Here is a 22889-nt window from a genome sequence, read left to right as displayed (position 1 = left end):
TTGTTTCTTGAACCGGCAAGATGTTCTTAACAACTTTGCTGAAGACTCCATGTAGCTCAGGTTCTTGAGATGCAGATTGATGTTTTATGCGAAACAAATTTAAACGCTCACTAACGCCACCTCGTACGAAAATTCAGAATTATTTCGATCAGTTGTTGAGCCGCCAAGATGCCCTAAACAAATTTGCTGTAGATTCCATATAGCTAACTAATCAGGTTGTTGAGATGCAGATTGATGTTTCATGCAGAAGAAGTTTAGATGCTCACTAGCGCCACCTCATGCAAAAATTTAGAATTATTTCGATTGTTTCTTGAACCGGCAAGATGTTCTTAACAACTTTGCTGAAGAGGGGGGGGGGGTCCCGTAGCGTAGTTGGCTACACGTTCGCCTTACAAGCGAATGGTCATGGGTTCGATTCCCAGCCCCTCCACCAAACCCTCGTCAGTCGCCGGATCCGCAGCCCATACGGTGGCGTTTGGGGTACGCGCCTTACCGTCACGGCTGCCTGATGACGACTGACAAATTGTTCTTTTCGGAGGCATTCCTCCAACGTTACCCGGATAAATGGCAACCGAACAATGCAACGATCAATGGATACACGACATGGACAAACGGACACAATGGACTCACGACGAGATGGACTGGCACCGACAACAATAATGTTAATGGAAATCTAAAAATAGATTCTGTGTGGATTCTGTGCAGCAGAATACCACAGTAGATCTCGGCACAGTAGCGGTTAATTAACACAGAGTGCCTATCAAATGAATAAAGGAATAAAAAAAAACTTTGCTGAAGACTCCATGTAGCTCAGGTTCTTGAGATGCAGATTGATGTTTTATGCGAAACAAATTTAAACGCTCACTAACGCCACCTCGTACAAAAATTCAGAATTATTTTGATCAGTTCTTGACCCGCCAAGGTACTCTGAACAATATTGCTGAAGACTCCATGTAGCTTACTAATCAGGTTCTTGAGATACAGATTGATGTTTTATGCAAACCAAATTTAAACGCTTACTAGCGCCACCTCGTACAAAAATTCAGAATTATTCGGATCAGTTCTTGACCCGCCAAGGTACTCTGAACAACTTTGCTGAAGACTCCACATAGCTAACTAATCAGGTTCTTCAGATACAGATTGATGTTTCATACAGAAGAAGTTTGGATGCTCACTAGCCCCACCTCATGCAAAAATTCAGAATTATTTGAATCAGTTGTTGAATCGCCAAGATACTCTGAACAACTTTGCTGAAGACTCCGTGTAGCTAACTGGTCAGGTTCTTCAGGTATAGAGTGATGCTGTTTAGACGTTCACTACTCATTACTTGATTTTTGTATGAAAAAGTTCAGTTTTCTATGGACGGCTACGCCACCTAGTGAGTCAGTTCCGATTTAAATTGTTCACCATATGAAATATATTAGTTCACAGAACAATATTGACGAAGACATGTATAACTTCAGAGCCAAAACTTCCCAACAGATATAAAAAATGTAACTGATCTATAAATAGATCACTGGGCTTTAACGGGTTCTTGGTAGCAGATCTCGCGCCTCCAGTCGCGTTGCTTTTGATAGTCGTAGGGAACTAGCACTGTGAGCTTAAAGGTTTTTCAGTGGATGCTAGACACACTATCCACGTACAGTGTAGTTTTGCTATAGTGTTTAATTTTTAAATTGGTACTAATTGTTCAGAAATGAACGAAACTTGTTGAAAAACCTTACTCCTCTTTGAAATATTCTGTTCTGAGCCATAGTGGTTCGTGATAAAACTTGGTAGATATTATTTTGGTGTCTAGTACGTTATGAATGAACAGTAGATGCTCTAATAAGAGTTATATTAAATTTTATCAGGCCATGTTTTACTTTATACATATCAATCAAAACTTCATACCTACCGTCGTCGGGGGTGACAATGGGTCAAATGGGGGTGAGAATGGGTCACTGTTTCAAGTACTTAGAATGCTTGTAGAATAGATTGAATGTATCTGAGGGTAAGAAGACCAAAATATAAGATACCTTTTTGAACGATTTTGCTATCCGACCTCCAGGCTGCCGGTGAGAGCGATGACCCATTCTTACCCCCCAGACCCATTGTCACCCCCGATGGCGGTACCTTAATTATGCAGATCTAACTCTTTCATTGTACAGATCAGAAAAGCTGCAATTTTGCAATTGCAATGCAATTTTTCGATGGTATTTATAATACCATTCTGCAATCGCGCTAGCTTGAGTAAATTCGTATTACTTGTACTACTCCAAATGCAAATTCATATACATTAAGTTATGATGCACGAATGCAAAACACATTTTCCATGCTGTAGCTTTCGTAGCTATTGGTTGGAATTTTTTTTAAAGCGAATTCCATAGTTTTAAGCTTGGTTTCTATGTATTTTATGTGGTAAATCCATTTGAGGTTACAGTCAATTATTGAGGTCGAAATACGTATCTATCAAGATACAATTAAGTGGTGGAATTCAATGGGATTGTATTAACTCGTCTTATGACAAGAAAACATTTCTGTATATTTAGGAGCAAGCATGCATAACATCATTCTCTGATACAGTTGAAAAATCAAATAATTGTTGTCAAATAACTTGGAACACCATATATTTCGAAGGTTTTCAGAGGTTTTTGCTTGGATTTTTTACTTTTGTGTACGTGCAAACCCTTCCTTTCGCGCTCTCCTTTCTTTTGATGATTGAGAAAACTAGGTGGCCCAAAAGTGTTATTTTTGGCTATGATCTAAAAAACTGGTCATATTTCACGATTTAATGATCCGTTTATCAGCCCGTATGAACAGGGCTATTCAGAATAACTCAATTGTATCCTATGTGTGCAAAAATGTAGAAAGAATTTTCTCAAGGCCTCCAAAATATCTGGAAGATCGTGTAAAAATTGCTATAAATACCGTGATCCGGGGGATCATTGATCAGCGGGGTAACATTGATCAGCTTCACCTTACAAGAAATGAATAAAATATTTTTTCCTGTTATCACAATTACAAATATTTACAAAACAATAAAAAAATGATCAATGTTCCTCAGGATTACGGTACTTAAAAATTGTTTGTGCATGAAACACAAACCTATGTAACCCAACATGTCCATATAGATCCCTACAGTCCATGCGAATGCTTTAAAATGCGAATAAATTCAAAACAGATGTTCTTGATTCTCCTAATTGTCCAGGAGATGAGTTCAGTTGATCTACCCGGTCAACTACGCCTGGTATCAAATCGACTTTTTTTAATGCCAGGGCTCTAGTGACTAATATGGACATGCTGGGTTGCTATCGGTTTGACATCAGGCATAGTTGACCTGGTAGAACAACTTAAATTCTGGTCTTGAATTGTAAAATTAAAATTGTTAAATCTTAAATTGAATGGTGAAGTATTGGCAAGGGCTCCAGGGATCTAAATGGACATGTTTGATTACTATATCATATACTATATATAATAACACTTTTGTGCCACCTAGTTTTCCCAATTATAAAAAGAGGGAAGAGTGCGGAGAGGAGGGTTTGCATGCACATAAATAGAAGTATAAATACCATCGTGCGGGGCTTCTTTTGATTCCGGGGGCTACTTTGGATTTTTGATTTTTTGAAAAAAATAAACGGAAAAAATACCAAATTTGAAACAGAAAGTTACCATTCAACTATAAACAAGCCACCCGATTGGTGATAATGACAATTTTATAGTAATTTTCGTTACAATTCTTGTTTTAAAATGTCCAAAGTAGCCCCTGATTTATCAAAAGAAGCCCCGCACGACGGTATTGATTTTAGTGAAAGTTCCAAGCAAAAACCTCTGAAAAATTTCGTCCTGTGCATTTACGGGTTGAATATTGGAATTTATGTGTTTTCCATGACAGATTAAGATCAACACACCGAAAATATAGAATCCCATTTGAGATTAAGATAGAAACCAGCTTCGGACTCCAACAAAATTCCGCTTCTGATTTCGTCATAATTTCAAACTTCAGATTCCGAAGAATCCTGCTTCGGACTCCTGAAAAATAACGCTTAAGATTTCGACATAATTCTGTTAAGATACCGACAGAACCTCGCTTGTGATTCCGACAGTATTCTGCTTGGGATTATGACAGAATTTTGATTGGGATTCCAAAAGAATGGAGGCCCTCCTTAGCCGTGCGGTAAGACGCGCGGCTACAAAGCAAGACCATGCTGAGGGTGGCTGGGTTCGATTCCCGGTGCCGGTCTAGACAATTTTCGGATTGGAAATTGTCTCGACTTCCCTGGGCATAAAAGTATCATCGTGCTAGCCTCATGATATACGAATGCAAAAATGGTAACTTGGCTTAGAAACCTCGCAGTTAATAACTGTGGAAGTGATTAATGAACACTAAGCTGCGAGGCGGCTCTGTCCCAGTGTGGGGATGTAATGCCAATAAGAAGAAGAAAGAAGAAGAAGATGATTCCAAAAGAATCCTGATTGGGATTTCTGACAACATCCTTTTTGGTGTTCCGACAGAATACTACTTTGGATTCTAACAGAATTCCGCTTTGGATTCCGAAAAAAATCATGCTTGGGATCTCGACAGATTCTCGCTTGCAATTCCGACAAAATCCCACCCGGGATTACGAAAGAATCTAACTTTGGGATTCCGACAAAATATCGGTTTGGTTCCCTACCGAATCACGTTTGGGATTGCGACAGAATCCCGCTAATAAATTTCGCCATAATCCCGCTTGGGATTCCGACAGAATCGCGCTTGCGATTCCAACAATATGGTGCCTTGGACTGCAACAGAATCCCACTTGGGATTCGGATAGAACCTGCTTGAGAGTCCGATTGATTCCTGCTTGAGATTCCCACAAAATTTTGCTTCGGATTCTGACAGAATCATATTTGGGAATACGGCAAAATCCCACTTGGGTTTCTAACAACATTTCGATTAGGAATTCGATAGAATCCCGCTGGGAATTCCGACATAAACCTGCTTGGGATTCTGTAAAAATTCTGTTTGGTATCTCGACAGAATCTCGGTTCAGATTCCGACATCATAACGTTTAGGATTCCGACAGAATCCCGCTTGGGATCTCGACATAATTCCGCTTGGTGTTCCGAAAAAAACCTGCATTTCCGATTATGTGCCGCTTGGGATTCCGACATAACCAGGTTGAGGTTTTGACAGAATCTTGCTTGAGATTCCGAAAGAATCTCGCTTGGGATTCCAAAAAACTGCTAGGGATTCCGACAGAATCCGCATTAGGACTCCATTAGTATCCTACTTGAGTTTTTGACAGTATTTCGATTGAAACTCCGATAGAATCCCGCTTGAGATTCCAACAAACTTCTGCTTTTTATTCCGAAAGAATCCCGCTTGGAGTTCTGACAGAATCATGCGTGGGATTCAGACAAAATCTCGCTTGTGAATCCGACAGAATCTCGCATGTGATTCCGAAAGAAACCCGGTTAGGATTTCGACACAATCCCGCTTGGGATTCCGACAGTATCCTGCTTGTGTTTCTGGCAGAATTTCGATTGAGAATCCAACAGAATATCGCTTGGAATTTGTAAAAAAATCTGCTTGGGATCTCGAAAGAATCTTACCGACAGAATCCCACTTTGAATTCCGACAGAATCACGTTTGGGATTCAGACAGAATCCCGCTTGGGATTCCAAAAAAACGCTTAGGATTTTCAAAGAATAATCCTAAGGTTTCCGACAAAATCCCGCTTGGAATTGTGACGAAATCCACTTGGAATTTTGACAAGAGGGGGGAATCCGACAGAGCTTCGATTGTAATTCCGACAGCATCCTGCTTATGATTCTGACAGAATCCCGCGTGGGATTCACACATAATCTTGCTTGGTATTCCGACTGAATCTCGCGGGATTCCGAAAGAATCCCGCATAGAATTTCGATAATATCCCGCTTGTGTGTCAGACAGAATTTCGATTGAGAATTTGACAAAATCCCTCTTGAAATCCTGAAAAAAAAAAATTGCTTGAGAGCTTGAAAGAATCTCACCGACTGAATCCTACTTTGAATTTCGACAGCATCATGTCTGGGATTCATACCCAGTCAACACAAGATCGTATATGATGCAACATAAGATGCTAAAATGGAGACGATGTAGGTACTTTTCCATACAAAATGTACGTATATCGCCTCCACTTTAGCATCTTATGTTGCATCATATACTATTTTGTGTTGACTGGAGACAGAATCCCGCTTGGGGTTCCTAAAAAATAACTGCTTGGGATTTCGACAGAATCATACTTGAGAATCCGACAGATTCCTGCTTGGGATTCCGAAATAATCCCGCTTGGTACTCTAGAAAAGTCACGATTAGGTTTCCGACAAAATCTTGCTTCTGTCGGAATCCCTCTTGGAATTCTTACAGAATCCCGTTTGGGATTCCGACAGAGTTCTTCTTGGTATTCCAACAGAATCCTGCTTGGGATTTCGAAAAATCTCTACTTGGAATTCCTGTACAAAATCCTGTTTGGAATTCCATCAGAATCACTTTTGAAATTTAGTTTCAAAATAACCCCTGAGATTTTGACATGATTCCGTTTGGGACTACGAAAGAATCTCGCTTGGGATTCCGGAAGAATCCCACATATGGTTCCGGCAGAATTCTGCTTGTGAGTCCGGAAATATCCTTCTTGGGATTCCGACAGAGTTTCGATTGAGATTCCGACAGAATCTCGTTTGGTATACTGACATAATACTGATTCGTTTTTCAGGAAACAAAAAACTGCTTGGGATCTCGACAGATTCTCGCCTGCATTTCCGACAAAATCCCGCAAGGGATTCCAACAGAATCTTGCTTTGGATTCGTACAGAATCACGTTTTGGATTCCAGCACGGGATTCTGCTTAGGATGCCAACTGAATCCCGTTTGGGATTCATCCGATTGGGACTCCGAAAAATCCTGCTTGAGATTCCGAAAAAAAAGTCGCTAAGGATTTCGACAGATTTCTGCTTGGGATTCTGACAAAATCCCACTTGTAATTCTGACAGAATCTGGCTTGGGCTTGTGACAGAATCATGCTTGGGTGTTGACAGTATCTCGCCTGCGATTCTAACAATATCACAAATGAAATTACGACAGAATCCTGTTTAAAGTTACAGAATCCCGTTTGGAAATCCAACAGAACTCCTCTTGGTATTCCTACAGAATCTTGCCTGGGATTCCAAAAGTATTCTGCTTGGAATTTTCATACAAAATTCGGAATCCCATTTGAAATTCCGACATAATCTCCGAGTCCGACATACGTATGTTTCAGATTCTTATCATTTGGAATTCAGATCGAATCTTTTTTAGATTGTAAAGAAATCCTTCTTGCAATTTTAATAGAGCAACCTTTTTTTGGGATCTTGATGGAGTCTTGCCTAAGATTCAAAAATAATTTCCGTTGAATAACTCCTGGGATTCACAGTAACAATTCGGACAGAACCGGTTGTGTGAATCCAACAAAATCCCTTCCAGGAATCAATGCCTTTTGATGTCCCGACTGAATCTCTTTTGGAATTCAGACAGCATCCCACTTTGGATTCAGATAGAAGGTGTGCTTTTTGTAGCTTTTGTAAATGCCCGAAAAGCAGACCATACTGAAGCTAGTTTTGTTCGAAAATTGATCCGGTATTGGCAAAATTTGAGTGGATAATTTTCTTGACTTCGTTAGGCTTTAGAGTATTCATTGTAGCCATGTTATTTACTTTGAAAATGCCGTGGAATACTGAACTGAATACCAAGCCTCAAGGCAGCCGTGGAGTAAAGAAGAAAAATCATCTCTATTCAGTAGAACGATCTCAATTTGCGTGCTGCCTTCCATTAACGTTCGTTGAATATTCATGTTTTAAAGCCTATTTTCCTTCAACTATCAGCTGAACAAGTTCACAACCAACGTGATTGGCGCCAGTTGCCAGCTGCATCAGCACTGTTAATGTAGTTTTCATAGTTTCGTTCGATCATCAGCACTCTCCGCCATCGAGTACCACGTGAATGTTAAAAGATTTATTCGCTCGCCAATATTCCAATAATCAGGCTGGCTGTGACGGTCACGTCACGTCAAAATAAATGATCAATCATAGCTCGACATCACACATCCGGAAGAGGGCCTCTCAATACTCCGCAAAATGTTCTCTTATTCCCTTATTCTCATCGCCTTAAATCAACGACGATGCTAACTTTATGTCACCCAGCGTTAAGCATCCGTCGTAGTGTTGAATGGGAAACAAATTTGTTCTGAGCAGTTGGGAGGACTCAACATATGACTTCATTAACACATAAAACAATGAACCTAAACGCCAACGCACTGTCACACTTCTCTCCACACGGACTCACAACTCGGTTAATATGTTAAGTAAATTCAACCAACGAAAACTTTTCCCCCCTTGTGCCACGGTACTGCACCTGGCTGGAGGCGCCGCCCGTCATCACAGCTCGTTCGATTGCAGCCAACGAGCGTACGGCGGCCGGCACTGTTCCTCTTGCCTTGGTGTGACGTTTTGCGGTCGAAAAAGTCCCAACTTTTCGCCCAACACTGGACCGGTTTTCCGGTGGAGTTGCCGAAAATTGGTTCTGACCGTACTGAATGCTGGCGACGACAACGGTTACAATGTTTCATCATCCTCCTTTTGCCGGTGAACGGCAGGCAGAGAGATTGCTCGGCGGGAGTTTTTGGTTGACGGTTAACCGCGTACTATTTCAATCGAAAGCATGTGACTGGTTTTCAGCTGGCTGGAGGGATATTGCTGAAAGTGGGGCATTAAATTCGTTATAAAAGGGCATGAGATGTATTTCTAAAGAAAAAAATGTAGTTCATAGAATACAATCAGCGAACACAGTTTAATACAATCATATTAATGATCAATTCATCATTTTTTACATTTCTCAGAATTTGAACGACAACCTGAATATTATTATGATATTTTTTTTAATATTGATTGAAACACTTTTTGGCAGAGGAGTGGAGAGGCAACATAATGTGGCGAGGCAAAACTCCACAGTGGCACCAACTTACGGTGTACCACGCGCCTCCACGCACTATCCATACAATAAAGGCTCATCCAGACCAGAGCGATTTCAACGCCGCGACGGCAACAACTAGTCGCCGCGATTATATCGTAGGGACGCTGCAGTGTTTTATTTACGTTTCCATCCCAAGGGCAACAGAATCGCAGTCGCCAAGCGATAGAATCGCTTCGCGATTGTCGCGTCCATGATGATTAGCCGACGCGTGGCGCGTTGTTCCCAATACGCTGCTAGCTAAAAGACGTTTCACCTCCTCGAGTTTTCGGCAACAAAATATTACCACTCCATTTAAAATCGAATGTCATCACAATTAATGCGATTATCTACAATGTTTAGATGACATCAGCTAGCTATGTTTCTTAACTGTTAGAGTAAAATCACCAGTGATTCAAATCGTTCGGGACTGTCAGTTTGAATATGAATCTGAATCATGCACTTTCTCAGCAGTGGCTCAAGATTCATTTTTTATAACAGTCGAGATTCAAAAGCTTAAAACTGTTATACTGCTCAGTTCTATTTTCTGCAGATTTGAACCACGACTGAATCACGAGATTCAAATATTTTTTCAATTGTTTTGGTGCATGAATGCATCATTTTATGTACGGATCAATCCACTTCGCATTACCCGCGCCTTCCTCAACAGTAACATAATCATTTCTCGCTTAACTTTTCAAAAGGACCTAAGTAACATTTTTTTCATGATTTAATTTGAATAGCGCAATCAACAGAACAACATGAAATCTATTGATTGCAGTGTTCAAATTAATTCATGAAAAAAATGTTACTTAGGTCCTTTTGAAAAGTTAAGCGAGATTTCATTTAATGGAAAAACAATCAAACATGAATAGAACACTGCTGGGGAAGCCAGTGAGTTTGTTCTATTTTGGCTCATATTCAAACTAGGGTAAAATGCCCAATAGTGGACCCCCTAGTAGCGAAATTTTGCTCTTCCTGGCATAAGGAGTGGAAATTATCAAAATATTAATTCTGCGTGATATCTAATATCAAGCTCTGCATCTCTTCTTCACGATACATACATGAAACACGCAAATACTCGACGTCATTCGTTGAAATTAACATTTTAAAGTCTGACTGAATTCGCCCTATAGTAGACCCCCTGGGGGTCCATAATAGAAAATTGCTTCCCTATAGTCGACACTTCATTTGATCTTTATGTTCCGTTTCGGGACGTTCTTCTTCCCTATTATGGACCCTCCAAAATATTCCTATAATGGACACTCTCGTGTTTATTTTTTATAGAATTGTAAAAAATCATCTATTTTTACTTTACATTTACTTTCCGATGCATGTAATCCAATCAAAGAACTGTAAGGTAGATTCTCCCGATGGAATTTCATAGCAAAATGTTTACATGGTGCTGTAGTAATGCAAAATGGCTGGAGGGTCCACTATTGGTTGGGTGTCCACTATTGGGCACTTTACCCTAGAATAGTATTCGAAAATTTGCAACCAAACTGAATCACTACTGATTTCACTCTTACATGCGTTAAGAATAACTGACAGAATATAACAGTTATATCTGTTTAGCTAGGGCATATTGCCCCCTTTCCCCTACTATGTCAACATTTTCGGTAAGTATTTACGGAAAGGCTTTTTCGCTGCACCTTCAAGGCGACAAGGACACGCGAGTCAAGAAGTGTTACCTTCGGTCGCGTCGTCTTCCTTTTTCTTTTCGTCCCCCTTGCATCGTGTGAGACGCAGACCTGTCAAGTGTTACTTGTGTGAGCGTGCGCGCGCGCTCGCTCGCTTGCTCGTCGTTCAGCCAATTCGTTTGCGCTCTGCATATCGTGATGGTGTGATTGAATTAATAAAAGTGTAAAATTAAAATTCGCTCGACTGCAATTGATCGCGTGAGGAATAGTCATTGTCTTGAGAGTTTTTTTTTACATATTCAACGCAGCGTGGCGACCGGCTTCGGATTGCTTAATTAGAGACAATAACGGACGAAAGCGGGACGGGACGGGAACATAATTCCGCGCCCTTTCACTCCTGTAGATTGCTGGTTTCCTCAGGAAGAGCTAGGTGGGCACTTCGCGTCAAGGTACGCAAAAACTGGTGCATTGTAGTTGCTGAGCCGGAGAGTGGGCGGACAGCAGAGTGAGAACGGAAAGGAATCATTTAGCTGTCACTTATCGTTAAATTGTTGTTCTTCTACGCCTAGGGCTTGAAACTAGTCGCATCGTGAGATACATGCAACTTTGCGAACCCCAAGATTATTTGTCATACGCACGACACCAGTTTCTAGACTCATGCGTCTGCAGCGGAAGTGATCCAGTTGAGCAATGACGCTTTGAAGAGGCGCAGAACCTCAGTGGAGCCCGAAGGTCAAACGCCGTTTGTCTTTTGGTTCGACGAAGCTCCTCACCCAGCACCCAGCATTGATTGAGTGACGTCGTCGCTCTGCCACATTCAAGTACAAGCTCTAGAGAATTGTAACAAATCCCACACTCGTCTGCGATCTAAGTCGAGGCGATCCCAAGTAGCGCATGCCTTATCAGCTGTCATCATTGCAAATGTTTAACATTGTATGCACAATTGTGTAAAGTTTTTGCCGGCCGGCCAGCCATAAAGTGCGCAACTTGGGGATTCAAATAGTGCACATCTATCTATCCTACATGTAGTAAAGCTATGTAAACATTGAAGATTAAACAACGCCATCGCCGGTGGCCACCGACTGCTCCCAGGCCAGGCCTATACATATGTAAGAATGTAGTACTCGGGAAAAAAGCCAGACGCGCGCGTGAATGTAACCCGGACCGTTTGCACAGCTCTTCAAAGGTGTCAAACGGATTAACCAACACACAAGGCTTGGCGTTGAATCCAGCTGATTTACACGTCCTCTTAAATGGCCACTCGAGATATCCGTTTGGACACGATGTGTTGAACCAGTCAGTCGGTGTGCCTTATCAGCGCCCACGGCTCGTGACGGTCATAAACATGGTGCATCGATGACTTCCGCGTTATGGAACGCTCTCCAATGGAGTCTTCACTATCGCGACATCGTGATTGGTTCCGTTGGTGCGATTCGCTATCGGGAAGCTTCGTCAAACAGTAATAGAGTTTAACATTTCATATTTCTAAAGCTGAACTTACATACGATACGATTACATAGACTATTAATCCCTTAAATAATTAATATAGATCTGATCAGATTTGGCAAACAATAGATGATCTGATTATTTTTGCAAATGTAAATAACATTACCCAGAAACAACCCAGCGAAGAACATAAATAAGGAAAACAAATAATGAGTCAGAGCAAACTTTAACAAGCATGATCAGCGTGTCCGATACAAATTTGAATATTGTGATAGCTTTTGTTCGATGTCAGAAGTTTCATCAAGAAGATCAAGAGCTCAAAGCTTTTTGCGAAATGAGAAGAAGTTCCGCGGAATTCCACATTGCGACCTTAACAGCAAGGTCGTTTCTGTGTCACTCGACTTTAGTCAAATGGTGGAATTAAAACGAGCGCGAATTTCGGCAAGTGACTCGTATATGAATGTCCTGTTCGTTGTCTAATGCTTGATGTTTATTAGTCGGGAAAGAGTCGTTTGGTCGGAAGCCATTTGACCGAATGCCATTTGGCAGAATAATACGTTAGGCCGAAAGTCATCAATCCAAATTCCATTTAGCCGAATTGGACATTTGGCCCAAAAACCGGTTTGGTCGATAGTAATGTGACCAGCAAGCGTCCTGCGAAACGCGGGACGCATTTCTGGATTGCGTCGCTTGCTTGAAAATGGATCGTCCAAAACTGCATTTCGCATAGATTTTGGCCCAAAAAAATTAAAAAATATTTGTAAGGCTGTATAAATTGTAATAAATCTTCTATATAATTAAAATGAGTTGAGATTTCCTTCTTGACGATTTAAGTCGCGAACGGGTTGACCGATTTGCAAGATTTTTTCCCTAATCGATTCGTTTTGGGATCCGCAAGGTTTATATCTACAAAAAAGTTGGTGAATTTAACGGGGAAATGTGAAAAATCATCTGAATACAATTTTGGGTCAGCTGTTGAGGAAAACAGAACAAACGCGCGGAAATTGATCTAGAGTGCGGCGCTGAAAATAGTTCATTGTATCATTTGCAACACCCGGGCAAAGCTGGGTCTCTTTTGCTATTTGTTATAAAAACTCATATGTGAATATACTTTCTGGTTTGTTGATTTTTATCGGTGATGAAAAATACACAATTTCCGTTTTTTAATAACGTTTCGGCTTACTCCATTCCATCATCAGATCTGTGATCAAATTTTATTAATTAGTCTATTCAATATTCAAATTGGTTACAATTTTCTTTTCTCCCACTTACATTGAAAAACGTACACTTGCCACCAGTGTGGTTTAATAACTAACCCCCCTGAGTCTAATACTATCGAATCTCTTCTATGTTTTGTACCATGTGCGTCATCGTGTCTACCGAGTTGCTGTTCGTTTGTGTAACGATCGGATTTTGCACACTAGTGCGTTGTACGCCGAGTCAATTCCTCCGCATCCTCGTTGTAGGTTCACCGTTGCATCGTTTCCCATCATCTTTATGTGGAAGGCCTCTGCGATGATCCTGCTCTCCTGGTTTTCTATCCGTTCTAAAATTTCCTTATTTCCAAAATCAAAATTGTGTCCTACTGTCATATAATGTTGTGCCAGGCCAGGTCTTTGCTTCCCTTTTCCTTATGCTGGTTCTATGTTCATTGATTCGTGTTTCCAGCATACGGCCTGTTTATCCCACGTAGACTTTGTTGTCACCTGCACCGCAGGGAATTGCATACACTACATTTTTGGTTTTGTTTTTTGGAATCGGGTCTTTTAATTTGCTGAATACGGTGTGTTTAGTTTTGTTTCTTGGTTGGTATGCTAGTGTAATGTTATGGTTTTTGAGAGTTTTTGACAATTTCTCACTCAAACAAGGTATGTATGGCGTTGACACGTATTTCGTTTCGTTCCTATTGTTGTCATTTTGCTGTAGAGTGTTGGTGGGTTCTGTGTTTAAGCATCTTATTAATGAACCATTGTGGGTAATGATTCTTCATAAGAATTTGCCTTACTGTTGTGATGGTGTTGTGTCTTTCTGTTGCGTCTCGGTCTCCTCGCAATTCCAATCAAATGTCATTTTCAGCCGAATAGCCCTTTCTGCCAAACGACCATTTCAACCAAATGGCATATTCTGCCAAACGACATTTTCAGCCAGATGACTTTTGGTCAACTGGAATTTGGCCTAATGATTTGTTCGGCCAAATAATATATTTGTCTACAAAACTTTCAGTCCTCGGCTATTGGCCAAACAGCTCTTTTTCTAAGTATTCAGTCATTGCATGGTCGAATACAGTGATCCTGTCTTTTGAAATATTTATCAATTACAAAAAGATTACAACTATAAAAAATAAAAACCAGAGGTCTCGAAGTAGGGGGAAAGACGGCTTTGGCAGGTTTTGTTCTATTATTGGCAGGGGGGTTTTTGTCGACCAAATTTTATGAAGTTTGGACACAATATTCTTTGATATGCAAAGAATGCTTGGCCAAATTTGACCCTAGTCAGTCATAAAAAAAAACCCCTGCCAATAATAGAACAAAACCTGCCAAAGCCGTCATTCCCCCTACTTAAAAACATGCCAAGTAATATCCAGCTTTTTACCTCTTTTTACGCAGGCCATGCCATAAATGTTGAATCACCCCTATTTGACGTTCCATGCGACCACTATATTTTTTTTATAATTCTAACAAAGTATGCCTTGTTATGTGAAGAAAACATTGATTACATGGAAACCACAAAATAACTAATGTCGGAACGGAACAAACTATGTTTTCATAAATAATCTCTTTTGATTATGATTTAACATATTTTCTATCTTTTTAGGAAATTCAAGAATTGCTGATAGTTCCATCGATGAGAATCTCTATTGAATTTATTAGCATTGGAATTGGCATCTCAATGCATTTATTGGCAACCGGAGGAGGTGGAAAAAACGTAATAGGACGCAATGAGTCGAACGAAAAGTCTTTTTACGGTTGTATCTTTTCCTATCAGTAATCTTTCTAGGACCCTAGCAAGTCGTTTTGTCGTTTTAGTAAGGGTATGCGATAACATAATTTTTCCTGACGAAACGAAACGAAACGAAATTAGAAATTTAATTGTTAGTTCGAAACGAAACGAAACGAAATTCAGATTTACTTCCGAGACTTCGAAACGAAACGAAATCGAGGTCCATTTGATTCGAAATTTTTCGAAACGAAACGAAATTTAATTTTTTTTCCGCGGAAATTTTGTTGAATAGTTTTTTTTTCTGCAACCTTAGAAAACCAATTTTATTATTAATTTATCTATGGGGAGAATGTAGTAACAGATCAGCTTGGAACCTGTTAAACATTTTCAAAAGTATGCCCCTTACCTTAAACAACGTAAAAATATTCATCGCTTAATATTTCCAACAGACCTCAGTAAAAATAAAAAAATAAAATGATTTTTTAACAGCAATCAACAGATTCAATGTGCCACCCCTCCATTTCTATTACCATCTTGAATGAAGTCCCCAGGCAAATTGTCAACAAAATTCATGAAAATGGTCTTTCCAACAGATCTTAGCAGTATGAAAGCTGTTGATTGCAGTTAAAAAATCGACATTTTTTATTTTTACTGAGGTCTGCTGCAAATATAAAGCGAGCATTTTTTTGGTTAGGGTAAGGGGCATTTTTATATAAACGAAAATCGTTACTGCTCGATGAAAAACTTTTTTCGGTTCATCATTTCACCTCTCACTCACTTTTTGTGAAAACAATTAAATAATTTTTATGGCACCCCGCGTTGCGAGTCGAACCTTAATAATAATAGCCATGGGATGCGCTTACTTTAGCAACACCATCACGCTATCAAGCATTAGGTTACATTTGCCAAACGTCCCGGATTATGCGGGACAGTCCCGCGTTCAACCTATTTGCCTCGCATTGCCTGGCACCCCGGAAATTGTTCCGCATTTCATGATCAATCTGTAAGGCCTACGGAAATCTGTAACAGTTGAGGAGTTTGAGAAGTTGAGGATCTTGAGGGTCTACTGAAGTTATAAGATAAAGACAGCTCAGCAAAAAAATATACCTCCGTAAAAAAAAATCTATTATTATTTATTTGCTGATTCCCAGTAAATATTTGTCGTTTGGCCGAAAGGGTCATTTAGCCGAAAGGGTCGATTGGCCGAAAGGGTTATTTGGCCGGAAGGGTCATTTGGCCGAAAGAGTCATTAGGCCGAAAGGGTCGATTGGCCGAAAGGGTCATTTGGGCGAAGGAGTCATTACGCCGAAAGGGTCATTTGGCCGAAGGAGTCATTAGGCCGAAAAGGGTCATTTGACCGAAAGGGTCATTTGCAAATGAGAAATTAGGAGTAGTTCTTATTCTTCATTTCTAACTTCTCACTGTAAAAATTGAGGAACGCGAAATGTGTAGTAAGATGTCTCACTACTCACTTTTTACAGCAAGAAGAGTAAAATGAGGAGTGAGAAGTGAGACCTCTCACTTCTCACTCCTTATTTCTCACTTCTTACTGTGAAAAGTGAGTAGTGCGAAGTGGGTAGTGAGACGTCTCACTCCTAATTTCGCGATTCTCACTTTTTGCAGTTAGAAGAGAAAAATTAGGATTGAGAAGTAAGACGTCTCATTCCTAATTTCTCACTTTTCAAATGACCCTTTCGGTCAAACGACCTTTTCAGCTAAACGACTCTTTCGGCTAAACGACTCTTTCGGCCAAATGAGCCTTTCGGCCAAATGACTTTCGGTCAGATGGGTTTCGGCCGAATAGTTTACGGCCAAATGACCCTTTCCCAAAGCTAGGACATGATGCTGTTTTGTTACTATTCAGTCGGTAGCTCTGGCGAGGTGGTCGTCAGTGTATCCAAATTAATTTCGTTTAGAATCTTCCATACAATATGTTTCAAAAACCGATGTTTATCTTCCTTCTATCCATTATTTATGTAAGAGAAGCGAAAGATTCAAACACAAAAGGTTTCACTTGAAAAAATATGACTGATATATGATATGATAAAAAATGACAAAAAATAAATATAATGCTTAATATCAACACTTATAAATCTTTGCAGACCTTGAGAATAATGCAAAGGCAGACATTTATGTTTATTGCTAAATAATAACTTTTAAAACTAGCAGCACGTTCAAACTAACAACAAACTGCCCTACGGAAGACGCACCGCACCGACACGATTGTGACAGAAAATCGGTACAATTTTGAAGCATCTGGATCTGCAGGATCTAGAAGATGTGAGAAAATTCTAGATATAAATGATATACGGAATCAAAATTATCTGAAGATCAAAGTTTAGGTCATGACAATGATCTCCATCGGAAGGATCTGAATAAGTTCCAAAATCTGAAATAGATGACATACCAGATGAGAATGTTCCAAATCTGGACCATCTAAAAATCTGCTAAATCAGGGAAACTTCTGTAACATCACCATCTCGATTTCACTATTCTCAAACAATGGTTGCTGAAACTGCTTACTATCAAAAGAACACGGAAAGCAGACAATACACAGTAGACCAGTGAGGAATATTTTGCTCATCGAAGAGTTTCCACAACTAGAGCATAGGTCGAACAATCGCCTCATAGTACATTACATTTTACATTCACAACTCAGTTAACTTTAATAAAAATAGAGCATACCAAAACGATACAAATTATTTCTACGTCACTGAACAATATTATTTAAATCAACAGATAGGTATGCATAACGTTTTATACTTGAACACTTTCAACAAATTATTGAACAGAAAAATTGTTTTAAGCTCTTTTAGTGGAATGTATTCAATCGTCTAAGACGAGTTTAGTACTTTCCATTTAATCCACTACGTTTTGTTATATTTTAAAACATTGAAGAAATTTTCAAGTGGAAATCTAAATGCATTTCTGTTGAAGATACAGAATTGTATTACACTAACGCCACAATCATGGGTCATTAATATGGTTTGATCAACGTGCAAAATGGAGTGACTAATAATTGTTACAAAGTGACCCACATAGTGTCCGTAATGAGATTTGGTAAAAGAATTTATATATATATATAAATTTTTGAATAGAGTTTGAAAGCTGTATTCAGCGGCGCAGCCGAATTTTTTTATGATATGAAAATTTGAATTATTAAAAATTCATTTCGAAATTCCGCGAAATTCCGTTTAATTTCGTTAAAAGTATAATTTTTCAGCCGAAATTTTTGAAATTTAACGATACGAAACGAAATCAAAATATCAGATTTCACCATATTCAAATTCCGCGGAATTCCGCGGAATTTCGTTTCGAATGCCCTTAAACGAAATTTTTCGAAATGCCGCATATGCTTACGTTTTAGAGCAATTCCGATTTGGAATACCATATCCGTTTTCATGGGCGGTAGCCTCCGGGCGCGAACAAAGCGTTTTTCAATACGATGCCATTGCAGTAAAAAGAGTTTCTCCGGACAGGTTCTAGTCATTACTGTAGAATATGAGGTCGGAGACGGGAAATTTCTAATATATTTTAACGTGATTTAAATGAAGATCCTACATCGCTCCAACAGTGATTTCCGAATTGTCCAAGAAGTGATTAATCGTGACGTTCATAAGAAATATACTCTTGTGTTTTGCATAATTATGCCATCTTTTCAATGTGCACAAGACCAATATCGTTAAGAACTTAAAAATTTAGCTTTTCATATATGGCCGAACTCTTATAGAAATGTGATAGCGAATAGTTGTTAGAGATTGATTCACTTTTTACATCGTGGAAATGGAAAGTTTTCAACAAACAATAAGGGACGAACTCGCCTGTTCAGCGAATCTGAGAAATGGTTTCATGCGGGATTGGTGGCCGCACCAGTACTATCTACATTCTAGCCGGTACAGTTGGGCCGCTATTGATGATGGTATTTCTCAGCTAATGGTATCGATGATCATGTTTTTGTTAATTTGTGTCCAATGTTCAAAGAAGCTTCCTCGCTGAAATATAGTTTTTAAATTTTAAATAGGTTTAAATTGTTTTACCGTGAATTAAAAAATTGTAAACATGTGCAAATTTTTGACGGATTGTTAAACAAACCTCGATTTAAAGCTACTATGATTCGGCTACAGAGATCTGTTCACAGCATGTGTCATGTATGAATCACCCCTTCCCGAGTAGACGAAAATAGCTCAATAATATCAAATGTTGATAAGATAGCAAAATGAGATATGAACCTGATTGATATAGCTTAGCTTAGCTTAGCTTAGCTTTGACTGACTACACATATCTATGGTTGCTACTCCGTGATTGACCAGAATCAGTGAAATTGCACAAAGAATCAACTGAATGATTGACTGGGATTGTTCAAGCATTCTCAGTGTGCAAGTTTCAGTGACTCTAAAATTCAAATGATCAATAACGGCGCCGGCCACGTCCTTGTAGTCAGTTAGGAAGAAGGAAGGAATATTAGTAGGTGGTTTTTGCTATTTGAAGACCGTGTTTACCTCTGCGTCTCCACAAAAACCACAGGAAGGATTATCAGTTAAATGGTAGGCATCGTTGGATCTGGATTCACTCTGATAAGCGATACGACCGTGCCATTATTTATACACAGTGAGTTTACCTAGCCATGAATCGGGCGCGAAAAGTAGTACAAACTAACTACCGGCCTACCGGGCACTGAATCGCACTGAACTGATTTTTATTACCGGCCGCGCAAAGCAGAACACAATATTTCGGCCGATCGCGCCATCATTCTGCTGTCCGAAACAAGAGAAATCTCGCACTGAACTGATTTTTATTATCCGCCGCGCAAAGCAGTACACAATATTTCGGCCGATCACGCCATCGTTCTGCTGTCCGAAACAAGAGAAATCTCGCACTGAACTGATTTTTATTATCCGCCGCGCAAAGCAGAACACAATAATTCGGCCGATCACGCCATCGTTCTGCTGTCCGAAACAAGAGAAATCTCGCACTGAACTCAATATGAACCTGATTGATATAAGAGATAAAATATCAGACGACAATATCAATATTTTGCACTAAAATATCATGAGGAGATCAAGTTTTGCAATTTGTAATAGGTGATCAATATCATGTGTCATTAGTTTGTTCTTATCCATAGCATATCTTGATATTTAAATGATATTTCAGTGCAAATATTTGATATTGTTGCCTGTTCTTTTATCTCTTATATCAATCAAATCCATATCATGTTCAGAGTCTCTTAATTCTCGTGTATACATGGATGAGACAGTGTGCCATGAGCTACAAAAGCTCACGTAGCATCGATTCGGTGCGACGAGAGAAGGTAGCGCGCGCATAAAATAACTGAGTGAGCGTGCCTCAATGTACGTCTCATGAGACGCATCTCATGCGCTAGGAATGCATAGCTGGCGTTACTTAGGCGACGATATTATTGAATGAAAATTTCCCGCCTAAGCTGTTTTACGCACCTCCGCTGTTGTTTGCAAAAGTTTGCCATGGCAAATAGCGCATGAGCTAATCGCATTGAGATGTCTCAATGCGACTCACAAATGTTAATGTGAGGTACACAAGCTTCGTGAGACTCGCGTGCGCTGAATTTTATGAGCGCGTAGCAGTCGTTGCTCAATCTCATCCTTTTTTGTACGCGTGCATGATGTCTGATCATGTTTTGTTATTCTGTTCATGGCTTCTGCCCGGGTTGTTTGTTTTATGGCTAGCGTAAAAATCTGGATACAGCGGGTATCCGTGATTTTAAATGTTATTTTGATATTACTAAGAGAAAATGGTAAGAAATTGTTATTACTGCGTTCTATTGCAGTGCATATTCAAATTATTTCAATTTCTCCATCAACGGTTTTCAAAGATGTTACCGTTTAAACGTTCTATAGCCAGACTAGCGTGTAGGTGAGCATAGAAACATGAATAGATGGAGGTGCAGGTGGAAACAGCTTGTCACCTCCCCCTTGAGGGGGGGCCGCATGAGACGGAGACAAAAGTAGAAAGAGGCGAAGATGGCACTGGTCCCCATTGCCCACGTACCCAGAACCGCCAACAATAGGTTCAAACTGTATAGTGGACCCATTAACAAAAAAAATAACACTATTCGGAATCACCGTATCGAAGTAAAAACATAAATTTTACATGCAATAAAAATGTATTTTAGTACTTACGCTTAATTTCCTTAACCTAAAGTTTAGTATGTGTGTGTGTCAGTGTAAAAATGTATCCCTCGGCGACTGCAAACCGTCATGTCTGTCCGGACAGACCCAAGATGATTGCTGGCCTCTGCCAGCGATCCAAGCCAGCCACTTCAATTCGCCGTCGTCTTGGGATGTTGCTCTCACAAGCCGCTACATAATTTTTGCAGCGAATGAAAGGCCTGTTGGAGGATATATTAAGAAACACCTTATTGCCACTTCGATCACAGAGTCGTTTCGTATCGGAATTGCTTTGAAACTCCACTCTTACCGATCTCACTGCAAATCACCGCCCTACTCCATACTTTTCACTGCTTGGAGCAGGCACATTTTGTCGGCTATATAGGGCTGTTGGGCAAATAAAAATTAACCACCATTCTTCAAAATTTCAGGCCAGCTGTTACCTTGCCCTAAGCCTCTAAAATCACCCACTGCACTGCACACCAAGAGTTTAAAGCCTCCGCAAACGAAATCAATTATATGCACTTCAAAGTGATACACTATCGATCAGGCGATCAACACGGCGATACAAATTTTCGATGCGCGTATTGCCTGCTTGGCAGTTAACCGAAAACTGATTGGAGATCGGGCTTTACTTTTGTCTCTTGCAGTGTGAGCTTTATCGTCGCTTATCATCGGTGTCTGATATTCAGAGCCGGGAGATAATCTCAAGGGAGTGTTTCGTTGGATGCTGCGCGAAGCAGGGTTTCTGAGACTAGTTTATGGCTCACTTGGTAGCCAGTGATAGACTGCCTCCCAGAGATGCAGTATTATTGGCTCGTAGTTCTTCAACTGCCCTTATGGTTGGGGAGATATGAGATGTGGCTCTCACATGGGATTCTGCGACGAATGTTCTGTTGGTGTGTTGTGTGTGTGATGTGTTTTACATGGTAGATAGAATTGTGTTTCCATTTCGTGCGGCGACTTTATCAGCTGTTTTGTAGCTATCGCGAGGCCGTCGGACGTGTGCAGGTTACAATACCCCCACACCAGACTGCAATATAGGGATTTAACATCCCAGTATAGCAGTTTCTTTCCTACCATGCAATCCACTCACACGTCGACAATTGTCAACCTTGTAAAGCAGTGTATCGTGTCGTCAAGTGTAATCCGTTTTTCAATACTCAGTACATTCTTGTCGGAACAGCATTTTGAACTCTCATAGTTGTGGAAGTCTTGTACCCTGTTTACCTTTTTTACGATTTATTCAATATTCACAACCTACAGTAGAGTGGACATCGACCAGGAACAGACCATCGATCATTCGTAGTCATTTGATGTACCACAGTGAGCAACGATTGTTCACCTTGTTTTTATCACGCGATATTTGGGTCAACATAGGTTGATTTGATTCCAGCTTAAGAGCGTCAACGTACAACACTCATTTACTATTCGAACAATTAACTATTTACTCAATAACACTTCTCATCTGAATTTTCACACATTTTCATCTACACATACTGAATTTTCCACTTCATTGGCTTAAAATCTACGCAAATATTTCTCATCTCAAAAACACATTTTCCCATTATATTTAAATACTACGCAAACAATCTTTTCCACTAATTCCATACTAATTCATTCCATTTAATTATTACGCAAATACTTTACTCGTTTCCTGTCCTTTCATAACCGCACTTCTTATTACTACGCAAACAATCTTTTCCACTAATTCCATACTAATTCATTCCATTT

The 22889-nt window shown here is 39.9% G+C and overlaps 1 protein-coding gene and 1 long non-coding RNA gene across 13 annotated transcripts in view; one reads left to right on the top strand and one right to left on the bottom strand.

Annotated features, from left to right (window-relative positions):
• LOC134227444 (uncharacterized) overlaps positions 1-22889 on the top strand; it is a 625652-nt gene that overhangs the window by 236421 nt on the left and 366342 nt on the right. The window lies entirely within an intron of this gene.
• On the bottom strand, positions 21148-21742 carry LOC134213565 (uncharacterized). The gene is made up of 3 exons (XR_009979485.1): positions 21599-21742; positions 21466-21542; positions 21148-21376 (listed from the first exon to the last, which is right to left on the bottom strand). It is a non-coding gene; the product is annotated as an uncharacterized LOC134213565 (long non-coding RNA).

The sequence above is a fragment of the Armigeres subalbatus genome, chromosome 1 (assembly GCF_024139115.2).
Source record: "Armigeres subalbatus isolate Guangzhou_Male chromosome 1, GZ_Asu_2, whole genome shotgun sequence".
NCBI lineage: Eukaryota > Metazoa > Arthropoda > Insecta > Diptera > Culicidae > Armigeres > Armigeres subalbatus.
This window is presented reverse-complemented; position numbering and strand designations above follow the sequence as displayed.